At 37.9% G+C, this 12,837-nt stretch overlaps 1 protein-coding gene across 2 annotated transcripts in view; it reads right to left on the bottom strand.

Annotated features, from left to right (window-relative positions):
* Positions 1 to 12,837, bottom strand: part of LOC129365237 (AT-rich interactive domain-containing protein 1B-like) — a 194,957-nt gene that overhangs the window by 48,250 nt on the left and 133,870 nt on the right. The window lies entirely within an intron of this gene.

The raw sequence follows: 12,837 nt of genomic DNA, 5'->3' as shown, positions 1-12,837 counted from the left end.
TATGCAAACGCTGAACCAACTGTGAGATAACACAAGAAACACTGGCTACTAGCTTTTATGTGCATCTGCACAGGCAATGGAAAATATTCTAATGCATTCCTTATGCAAAAGTCATACTTTATTACAAATCATGGCCCCGCATTATAACCAAAAGCAAGTTAAAAGTTGAGAAAATGAGTGTGTACAAATGCCTTTATATATTATTTAAAATCATTTGGACTGGACAAATGCAGTCAAATTGATAGTCACTTTTTATCAAATTCAACAAACTTAGTTTTCAAATTAAAATATCAATTGGAGTAAGAAAGCTAAACTAATATCATGTGAAAAGTTATTGTCACCTGAATGTAATAACTGGATGTGCAAGCCTTGGATTTTTGAAAACTGTCAAAAAGTTTGTTACATCTGTTTGACAGTTAAATTAGAAAATGTAACTGTTTTAGTTCAGCCAAAATAGACAGATCTTTTAACCATTAACAACTTGGTTTCATGCTGCAACATAAGACCAGGCCAATCCAAAGCCTATAAAGGTTTCTAGTGAGTCAGAGGTGGACTTCTAGGTTTTATTCAGATAATTGTCCTGCTTTATAATCCCTGCGTGCTTCAGATTAAGGCCACAAACTGATGGCTGAACAATTTTCTTCAGCCTTTTCTGGTAGAGAACAAAATTTATGGTTCTATTAATTATGGCAAATTATCCAGGTCTCAAAGAATCATAGCATAACCATTTTTTACTGTAGGTATAATCATTTCTGAATGGCTTTTGAAATTATAAGCCGGATGTAATGAGACACCCAACTTTCAAGAAGCCCTACTTTTGTCTCATCAGTTCACAGATAACAACATATCCAAACGTTTTGGGACTTTTGAAAAAGCTTGAGAAACAAAAGCTGTAGAACATTAAGATAATGGAAATGCTAAAGCTCCCAAACCTGAGTTTTATAAATTGCTACTGTTGGCTTCACTGAGATATTTCCCCTTTAACCTTCAAAATACAAATTTATTCAATACAAGGAGGAGGGTAGAAGTATGTGGGAGCGTGCAACTAAGTGTGGGTATGTGCATCGTCCAATATATTCTCAAGTGTTTGTTTTCGTGTGTATATAAAACACTGTGCTGCAATGTTATGCAGCATGTTTGCATCACTGACTGAGGAAGCCTTAAGCATGTAGTAAAGGGTCATGGCAACTTGTTGCCAAAGGGACAGATTTAGCTGCAGTTGGGGATCAGATGGGGAGGCACTGAGGATGAAGGATGCCGGCAGCGGTTTGCTGAACCCTTTAACTGGAGAAGCCGACCCTGCGATAAAGGCTGGGCTTTGTGTGTGTGTATGAGCAGTGTGTGCAGTGATATATAACAGGCACCCGCTATGCTGTCAAAATCTGTTTGCTTGGACGGCAGAGGGGGGAGTGGCAGCATCCTCCACAGTACATTTGTGAATGCATGCCTCTGTGGAGGTGGAAACAGGTAACAGTGACCTCTATGCTCCACTAATTCCTCCACATAACCATATAAACTGACTACAAATGAAATTACTGCAAAGAAATTTGACGCACGTTTTAATGAAAGACAACCAAAGCGAAGAAAGGAAGCAAAGAAAACCGTACAGAGAAGAAAATGCACCGCTAATACCAAAATATCACTAATAAGACCTTTTCCTGTGGTCCCTCCCTTCTCTTGTTTTTATCCAATATTCTTTATCATTTTTAACAAGGTGCCATTAAATAATTACATCCAAATAAAACAAACAAGCTCTTCAGTGAGTCCTGGCACTTTTAATCTACATCATTAATAATTCATGAGCTGGATCTTTGACGCACAGTTCTTCTTGCCCTGCGGAGTATGGAGTGGAGCGAGCTAAATGTCAGGACAAACTGAGTGTACACCTTTTTGTGCCTGCTAAGAAAATATTACAGACTATAAATGAAAATTCAAATGTTAGGAAAATGCTGCTTTGTATGCAAAATGGAAATCACAGTTTCCTTTTGCACACCTAATAATATATAAAGCCATGGTTGCATGATGACCCTATGATTATTAACTGTCAAGAAAAAATAAACCAGAATAAACATAATTTATTTTAAATGATCAATGAATAAAAATAGATAAATAATTTAATAAATGTTGACTGCATGCCATCTTTAGAGGCAAGTGTTAATGACTGCAGCTATTTATAGCAGTACAATTAACAAAAATTAATTATAGGCGCGATAAAGCTAACATAATTAATTTCAATGTTGTTAAGGAGTGATAAATTGCACATATTAATATAAAGATATTTAAGTTATGTTCAATTAAAAGCTACTCTTAATTGGTACTACATTATGTTGAGATTCAATCAACACAATTTTAAAAAGTGTTGACATAGCTTGCACTATGTGGAGCACACTACACTATGTAATCCTTTTTCTTTTGACGGACCTAATAAATAAACCTCCACATGTTATTGTTGACGTAAGATTCACATTTATGTTGGTGAAATAATACAACTATTTTGAATTTAGCTTCTTCTTTTTTTAATAATATACATTAAAGAGCAAAGAGGTGAAGCCAAGACTTTTTAATAGCGAAAAATAAATACTAGGTTTTTGACTAAGAGAATGGTCAATGTTCTATAAGTTGTTCTAAGAACCTTTAAAAAAGTGAAAAATGAAAATATTTTAATATTTGATTCAAAATACAAAACATCATTTTGAATCAAAATGACAAAAGTAGCAAAAAAAAAACCACTTATTGTAACCCGGGTCAAAAACGGGTTATACAGTCATGGAAGACTGTATAGTCAGTCACTCGCGCATCAGAGAGTTAATATAAAATTGAGTAATTTCTCCACTTTTATGGTTTAACTGTGAAAGTGTGACTGTTTCAAAGTGTTATCTTTTTCATAAAATTATGCTTTTTTTTGCAGTATTTTTACTGACAATTCCAGTGTTCCTCCAGGAGCTTTAATGTGATTAACACATGTAACAGTCGGGGGTGTGGCGATATGTTATTGTCTAACTCCCTTGCGTCACACTGCATTTTTATTTCCTGTCCACAATTTACACCTTTAAAAACTTCCAGCTGTCCAAAGACACATTAACATCCAAATAGCTCACATACAAACATGACTTGAAATAAGTTTTGTCACTCACATAAATCGATACTAATTTGTTAGTTCTATTTCAGTCAAGTGTAATATAAACGTTCTTTATTTTCAGCTAACATCATAGAAAGTTGTGAATCCACAAGTTCAAAAAATTTTGCTCAACACTGAACTGTTGGACTCTTTCTAAAATGCAAACATTATGCATACATTGCAACAGGGCTAAAACTAATAGGAATTAGTTGCTTCTTTTGGATGTAATACTACATGCTAAGAACCCAATGTGCACTTTTAATTTCTCATCTGACTGTTGAGGCAACCGAGAGACACCTTTGAAGGGAGAGAGTGTGGTCTTTGAAGATTTGTTTTCATCATGGTTTCAAGCATAAATGGTAGTGAAGTTCAAAGCCCAGGGAGAGAACTTAAGGCCTTACTTTTATTTTGTTTCATGGCCCTGGAAATATAAAGTGTATGAGCTACCTCAACCTGTATGAATGCTGCTGAAGCATAATGATTCACCATATATTCAATGATGAGACCAATGAAGTGTACTGACAAGCGTTGCAGGTGCATTACCTGCCATGTGTGTGCATGCAAAACTGTGATTTTTTAAAAGTAGTTCTCACAAAAACAGAGCAGCCTTAAGCAATGAGGGCCATTTTGGACAAAGTGAGGTAAGCGTGATGGGTGCTAATAGAATGATGCAAAAGACAGAGAAAAGGCTGCTTCAGCACCATCTCCTAATACAAGCCTCAGGCAATAAATGTGCACACACCTGCAACACCCAACAAACACACACACACACACACACACACACACACACACACACACACACACACACACACACACACACACACACACACACACACACACACACACACACACACACACACACGCATGTCAAGGTAAAACCCCCCATTTGCCATGTCTTTAGGGGGAAGAGGCAGATAAACAGTGGGCTCCAATAACGGTGGTTTAGATCTCAATGGGTGCGAGTCAATGCTTCTCCAAGCCGGGGGCTAATGCCAGTTAACTCTCCCTGTGGGGGATGAACATAGGCCTGCAGTGGCTCGCAAAAACAAGCGCTCTCCCAAGATCCTCATTACTTCCATCGCTGAGTAGCAACTGTAAGTAAAGAAAAACTGCAGCTTAAGCTAAAAACAGTGGGAGAGGGAGCGATGGAGCGAGAGAAAGCATGAAAATAGGTGTCGGGGTGAGAAAATAATTGCACACTGTGCTCCGGTTAGGGTTTTCCAGTCGGACAAAGTTAGAATGGGATTTCTCTAAACGGCTAACGCAGCAGGCATGCTCTTTTTACCCTCTTATTTTGGCCGACGGTGTGCTATGTGCATATAATGCCTACAGGGACAGCATTTTGCTGTTTCACTTCGAACAGCAAGTAAGAGAAATGCGGGAAAGAGGGGTGGGGAAAAAAAAGTTGGGTGGTGGGAGTGTGGGTGGTTGGGGAAGAAGACGAAAAAGGAGGACACAAGGAGAGAGAGGGGAGAAAAAAAGAGCTGGAGGAAAGATGTAGAGAAATGAGATGGAGGCATAGAGGCAGAGATGTGGATGGAAAAATTCATCCTTGTTCCTCGGTGGGAGGCCTGCGCCACAGCAACGCTCTGAGCGAATAAAGCAGAGACAAACAGTGATGGGAAGGCAAGAGGGTGGGGATGAGGGAATGCAAGACACAAGAGGGAGCAAAAGAGAAAGCAAGCGCGTTGAAAATAATGAGAGGAAGAGAGGGGGACAGGGACAGCCAGAGGCAGTGTTCCCACCACACAGCCTCTTAGGGAGTGGTGTGACAAGAAAACTTGCCATGTTCCACACACCCAATGCTGAAAAACATATAAAAACTCCTCCCCACAACACCTCCCTCACACCCCTTTATTGCTTCTTTCTGGTAACTTTCACCAGAGGCAATGGAGGAGAAATTCGCTTTTTAGCTAAATGTCCCTATGGCATTTTCTGTTTCAGTAACAATGTGTTTTTTCTGTAATCGAGAAATTTATGCAAATATTGTTCACAAAACAGCCAACTTAAAGTGAAACCATTTTCTTTATGGAGCTACACTCAACATTTGACTAGTGGTAATTTTTTTAAATAGGTGAAATGGCTCACCTCCCAGAGTGCCATTGTGTCAGAGGACAGCACACAATCAACAAAAAACCCCTTTTGATTCAGTTTTCTGATGTTTACTTGCATGACCAATCTATGTGGAGTAGGCATCGCTCTCTTTTATGCAAAGTCTAAAGCTTAAGATAAAATATTGTTTTAAGAGTGCATTTTCTGGTTTTTGGTTTAATTGGTCGAGGAATTAATTAACACCAATCCATTTCAAAGAACTGCCACTGCCTTTGACCAGAAGAGTTCCCAATGATTACTTTTTCTGTGTACTTCTTATGTAATAAATAAAATCTGTCTACAAATGCAGGGCTGAGGATGATGTAAAGGGGAGCAAATGTAAAGCTTTGGTTAAGGAAGAGGCTTTTAGCTATTAAAAAGAAAATGTCCAACCTTCTTTCCTACCCTTCCCCGCTTTCCACCCTTCCACTTTCTCTGACCTCTCTATCCTTTTCTGGGCCCCGGAAGCTCTTGAAGCGAAGCACAGATAAACAGCTTAAACTCTCCAGAGTGCTCGCCCGCAAGCTCCATTCACCTTATTAGAGGAAAATAAAAACTTGGAGGGGAGGTAAAAAACGAAACGGAGAAAGAAAAGAATGGAGGAGGTAGACGAGAGAGACCAGGCAGGCCAATGTTAACTGCTCCTCCAAGGACTGCGGTTTGAAAGAGGCACAGAATGAAAAAGAATGGATGGAGCTGAGAGGAGCATTTGTGATCTTCTGCAGCAGACATACACAGCTGGGATGTGAAAGAGTGCAGAAGTCCTCTGTGGATATTGACAGCTCCACAATGTGGAGAAAATATTGCAGCTTTGCTTTCAAATGGAGGCACACAGAAATCTAAAACCATTACCAAATACTGTACACAATTTCAAAAACAAGTTTCTTTCTGGTTAAGTTCAAAGTGTTCAGGGATTTTATTATTCTTTTATGTAAAATGGCAAAGAGCAGCGACATGTGTTTTAAGTTTTGACCAAAACAACAGGGTGAATTTTGTGAAATATCCCAGTTTATGCAGAAATGGATACACACAGACACACACATTCATGCACGAGCTGGTGAGGCAAAATCATTTTTGTAATCATCCTACTTGCAATTTTTGACTCGCTCAAGTCAAAAATTGACTTGAGCAAGTGTCATTGTGACACTTTTTCTAATCAGCAGCCATTGTGAAAACGTCTCTTAAACAGGACTTTTATCCTCCCAAATCATGCTGTAAATCTGCATGGTAATACACACTGAACTCCCTCTAGACTTTCTGATCTGCCTTGTTACACTTTTTTTAAACATTTTTCTAACTTTTATTATGTTGAGTCCTGAATGTTATTTCAGGACTCAACATCTGCCTGTTGGTTCTTTTTTAAAGAGTGAATCCTCGGGGGAAACCATTTTATTGAAAAAAGGTGGGATGTATGTTTGATTGTCATTTATGGCATTGTCTTGTATAAACCTGAAATAGCACTGACATATTTAAATTATAACATCTAATTTATAATAGTAATAATAATAATAATTATTATTATTATTGCTTTTTCATCAGAATACTTCATTAGCTGTAAATTTAATCCAGGTGTATGGCAGCATCCATGATTAGCATCTTTTTTTTGGTCCTGGTTTTGTCAACCACCTCTTGATGTCAAGGTTACAGATGAAATAGGCATCCAACTTCCTTTTGTCATCAAAAGAGATAGTAATATTAAGCATTATTTCATTCATATAACCATTGAAATCTATCCCCTGTTTCCTGATGACATTTCCGGGAGTCTTGGGGAACACCATTAAGAAAAATTTGAAGTCTTTGATGATTTAAAAAAAAAAAAATCTCTCTGTTAAATAAGACCTGAATCAATCGCAGAGAATAGCAAAGAGGTCAGATAGGGTTTGCTAGTAACTAGTAGCAAACCCTACTAGATGCCCAGTATGTACAGTGCTCACACACAGCAAAACAAGGACTCTTAAGATTTCACCAGGGGTGCATTTTAGATCATTGGAGATTTTCATTAGAGCTGTCTCCAAACTATGGTTGGTCCTCAAAACAGCCTGATAGGCTTCAAAAATATCTTTAATAAAGTTGGTTTTATAAATGTTTTATTTTTTTCTAAAATTTACCTCAAGAATTCATGTGAATATTTTGAGATCTGTAGCATGTACCTAACCAGACCAGTCTAATGTGTATAAGTAACATTCCTACTTAAAACCAAAAAATATTTTGTAGTTTGATTTTTATTCTCTTGCTGTAATAAACTTGCTGAGGAATTTCTGCCAGTAAAGTCTTGCCTCTGTGTTTTCTGCAGCATCTCTACCAGCTGATGACAGCTGACTTTCCATGTTGTGTTTGCATGAAGTTTGATGTAATATGCATCAGATTCAGTGTGGTAATGGATACATCTTCGGCTCGGTTTTGGAGAACTGACAGGTCTGCTAAGTCTTTACAGAAAATGACACCGCTCTGACAGACTGTAGCTGTACATATCATGTCAAACCAGAGGGTGCATGCAGTGTAACCAAATAGTAAATATAGCCTGAAACTTTCCACCTCTAAACTCACATTTTTTGAATTGTAAACTTTCTGAAGACATTGTGCTGTGCACTTTAACTTGAATGCCTCTCCACTTTCCTCCACAGTAACTCATGGAGAACCCACTTGAATAAGAGACAGAAATCTTTCTTTATTGTCTCTGATGTCTCACAGTTAGAAAAAAAAAGCCTGACAGACACCAAGAGGTGTGTATATGTATTTGTGTGCACATATGAGATGGTGGAAGAGGAGGGGGGAGGTTGGCGGTTGAGCAATGTGATTTCTGCTCGACTGTCACAAATCTAGCGCAACAGGAAAATCAATTTGGCCCTGTGTGTGCCTTTTTGGCTCCAGGAGAGAATCCAAATAGCAAGGCAAGGCTCCGGATAATGTTACAGTGTATTGGATTTGCTTCATGGAGAGACTGACAGAGGGAGGTGGGGGAGAGCGGGGAAAGAGGAAGAGGAGGAGAAGTGAGGAGACGAGGGAATCACAGGCTTGCTGTGGCGCTCCGACAAGATAGATTTGTGCAAGTGTATGGGTGTATGATAGGCTGGCAATCTGTCAACATACCCCTCTTTAACACTCTCACAGTGCAGCTCTCGCTCTCTCTCTCTCTCTCTCTCACACACACACTCAAACACCACTGTCACTCATCCACGTGAGCATACATACAGAAGTAATTCATACGAACAACAATATATATGAAGTGTCAAAGCATGAAATACATTTTTCACAGGTATGTGTGCCCCTCTGTATGCTCCCTCTGCCTGTCTTGGCTGGTATTTCCACTCTGCATGTATACATTTGTTTGACAGCCAGGTGAAAACATGACATAATGAAATTGCTCTCCTCTGACCGCTGTCAAGGGGAACGGATGTGCTCATCCATGTGACGTGTCGCATCGCTCCCATGAGGGAGCCTGACTGGTGGCAGACACAAACACGATACATCTGAATGTGAGCGCGCAACTATACCGAGGTTTAAACAACTTCACTTAGAAAAACTATCAGCTCTTTAAATCTTTATACAGATCATTTTTTTAAAGACATGTAACTTTTATTGCAGTAGCATAATCTCACATAATAAAGGCAAATTAAAACTTAAGTTTTGTTCAATTGAGAAGAAAAATTCAAGCATTAAGATTTTTATCTGTCAATATGTACATAAAATCTCATCACTGATATTGACATATCTGATTCCAGTCATTGACATTTCTGGTATGGTATGACCCTCTTGGTAATCTCTCTATGTTAGCATTTTTTTTTTTTTTAGTATTCATTTTTTCCATTTTCTTTGCTTTCTTCAAAAGTACATGCACTGGATTTATCTGAAAATGTCACAGAAATGTAATTATTGTAAAATAAGTTGAATGTTACAGTGTATTGGTTTTGCTTCATGGAGAGATGTTTTCACTGCATCCTGCCAAAGCAACTAGTAATATTTACCTTTACATATTTGTGCAAAGTCTGGAATATTGTCTAAAACCAAATTGAAGAAATTTCACTTTAAATACCAAGTCTGTTTGTGTAAAAACAAAAAATGATAATCATCTGAACAATTTTTTATTCAATGCCAAAAAAGATTATTATTATTTTCTAATTTCTTTGCACTTATACGGAAGCCTGCCAAAACTATCCAAACATCATCGTGTGCTGACATTTATGGAACAGTCATAATTAAGTCCAATTGGAGGAAAAAAATCTAAACACCCAAAAATGTCAATGAAAACAACAGATTCTGACAGCAGTTGAGGTGCAGAATCAATTTAAGAAACAACCTGCAATACCAATTTCTCCACTGACAGCGGGCTAAATGGAGCAGAATGAAGAGCCGCCAGATAGACTGTGTTTTGACTTTTTCTTGACTGCAGCTCAAAATGCTGCAGATGAGGTCTTCACACAAATTAAATTGCTTATTATTCGTTGTCATCGTCTGATTTTCTTTCCCTTTTCTTTTTTATACTTTTACAGGACAGAACCTGCTTTTACAGAAACCCACAGGAAATGCTCACAGCTGGCGAAAACTCTTGCCTGCTTTCACTGCATCCTGCCAAAGTAAAGCTTCAGCATCAACAGATATGTTCTAACTTGAGACGAAGTGTTGCAAAGTGGAGCATTTTTAATCAGATGTGTGCTAACCACATTAGTTCTCCCGTGTCTCTGTGAAGCTGGCTTCTTCTTGATCTAATTCAAACTGATTGTAGTACAGCAGCTAAAACATGCCAGATGTTACTCAGTGCTCCATGCTTTATCACCACTTATTTGATGCCTGGAATATTTAAAAATATTTTCTTATTAATCATGTCCCAGCAATCGGTTTCGCCTCCCGTCTTTGCCCGCCTCACTCTGGATTCTTGTCATGACTCTTGGCACGAGCGTCTGGAAAAAAACCCCACTGTCCCAGTTTTTCATTAGTGTCAATCACTGGTGTAAGAGGCTGAGAAGGAGGAGAGGAAGAGCAGGAGGAGTTGATGGAGGAGTTGGAGTTTGGATCTCACTCCAGACACTTTGCCCCTCCTTGTCGGAGTGACTGGCAGGTCTTAGACAAGCTGACCAGCCGGTCAGCCGATCACTCAGAAAGGCAGGATGGCAGGATGACATGGAGGCCACACACACATGCAGTTACAAGGCTGTTGCAGGCAAATTAAGACTGTATCTATGGGAAATGCTCACTGTTTATTTATCTAAATGCTCTGTTATGGCCTCAAGAGACAGACAGACACACTGTGTACTGTCTGATAGTCCTGTTACGTTCCTTTGTTTTAGATAAGGCTACAAATCTGAAGGAAACTCAAGCCCAAACAGCCATGATATGGTAACGCTCAAAGTAGGGATAAAATATAGACACAGTGCCTTATAGAGCTTTTTTTGTAATAGCCCAAATCAAAAAAAGTGCTCCGCTATGAAAGTAAAGAAAAAAAATCCTAAACGGTTTTCAACAAATAAAAATCTGAAAAGTGTTGTGCTTGCATGTGACCTGCCATGTATGACGTTTTATATAATTACAGCCGTTCGGCTTTCAGGGAATGTCTCTAACAGATTTACGTATCTGAAGAATTAAATTCTTCCCAGCAAAATAGCTTTGTGAGTCCAACCATGACTTTAAACATTCTTTTCAAATTTCAGTGAGGTCATTAAATTAACTGGGCCATTCTAAAACGTAAATATGAGTTTATCTGAAACCATTTTGGCGACTTGTTTATGGTTGCTGTCCAGCTGGAAGATGAACATCCTTTAATAGTTTTTCTTCAAGAGATTTCCTTATTTTAGGCTTCTCTAAAAAATAACCTGGCAGGCAGAGAATCTTCCACACATTTTTGTTTTATCAAAAAGGAAGTTCAAACCCTTTGAAAAGTGTTCTGTTAAGATATTCATACCCACTTTAAATCTACACATGTGTATCCCTAACCTAGTGTGTTCTTTTGTCTTCATAATGATGGTTTGTTCACTAATGTCCTCCAAAAAACTTCTGATGCCTTCATAAAGTAGGCTGAGAATATATTTGGGGGTATCACAGCAAAATGGAGAGATAAAAATGAAATAAAATACTGAAAACCTTTCAAAGACATTTGCAAATACTTCACTAAAACACATTAGAACAGTACTATAAATGCTGGTGTGATCCACAGGTAGCTGGTACATAGAGAGAGATTTGAAAAAAAAACATAAAAAAAAAAACACCTCCATGGATGTGAAGAAATATCTCTGCAATGCAGCCAATGCAAAATGTTCCACAAAGAGTCCAGGTTACACAGCGAAGCTCTTCAGTTCCCTGAATTAGAATTTCAAATGGACTGGAGAAAATCAAAGTAAATGTTCAGGATGGAAACCATTTGGTCTTCTGTCACAGTGAGTTCTCTTCATCATTCTTTGTGCAAACCGATAAAAATGGAAATGAATTTAGATGTATTACACAGTGATTTGAAGATGCTGATAAGAAAAAAAAATAGAAACAATTGGAACAAAAAAAGTGATCCAACTTTTTATTCTTTTCTTTTGATAATTATGTTTAATTAAGACACTGATTGAGGTTAAGTAAAAACATTGTGCTGCTGAAGTTTTATTCTCACAATCTAGTTCAACACATAACATTTAAACCTGCCTTTTGTGGGATCACCACTGATATTCAAAACAAAGGACACTTTGCAACATAACCTTGCTTAAATGCACACATTTAAAAAACAAACAGAAATGGGGAAGAAACGAGAAGGTCAGACATAAACGTGGGTGTGATTACTGCGAAAAGCTTTCAGAAGTAACAGGTGCACTAATGGTGTTGACATAAGAATGATCCAAGTAACATTTGCAAATGGAAAAAAAAAAAAAAAAAAAAAAAAAAAAACGGAGGACAGATTTGATTTTTCTTCACAAATATCAAAGACAATTTAGTTATTTTGATAAAAACTAACTTGTCTGAGAATGTAATGTTCTGGTTCAGAGTCAGGTTTCTATTTTCATGTTCAGAAGTTACCGAATGGTGAGGAAATTTCCACTCCAAGGAGAAACAGTAGTTAGAGAAGCAGCCGACAGGATCCAGGTGGAAGACCCTGTTTGTAGGACTAATGTTAGCAAACCTTTGTGGATGGCCATGAGTGAAATTATTACAGCCACAAGAAATCTTAGCATAATCGCTTATGGCAATAGTTGGAAAGTCGGTTGCTATTTATGTAGGACAAACAGTAAACATGTGGAAGAAGGTGATTTTGCAAGACGAAAACAACTAAACATAATTAATAGACTACTGTCACTACTTGAAAATAGTTTTTCATAGACTCTCTCTTCAATCTAATTGAGCTTGAGCTATTTTCCACAGAACGAGCAGATGTAACATTTCTAGATTTGTGGAAACGTACTCCTAAAGGTTTACAGCTCTAATTGACCCAAAAGGTGTTTTTCCAAAGCCTCCACTCAGAGGATCTGATTAGGAATTCATACCACATTTTTCTCATTTTCATTTGCAACAGATGCTAACAAACTGTTTTATTTTCCACCTATTTTATAGTTAAAGTTTGGAATGATTAGAAAATAGTGCTCAGGTGGTTCAAACATGTCACAGCAGGTATTTTTCATTAGCTGTCAAATCCAATACACCTTCACTGACATCACTGA

The sequence above is a fragment of the Poeciliopsis prolifica genome, unplaced genomic scaffold (genome assembly GCF_027474105.1).
Source record: "Poeciliopsis prolifica strain line A6 unplaced genomic scaffold, Auburn_PproV2 SCAFFOLD013, whole genome shotgun sequence".
NCBI classification, from domain to species: Eukaryota; Metazoa; Chordata; class Actinopteri; order Cyprinodontiformes; family Poeciliidae; genus Poeciliopsis; species Poeciliopsis prolifica.
The sequence above is the reverse complement of the archived record's forward strand: the minus strand, read 5'-3'. Positions and strand labels throughout refer to the sequence as shown.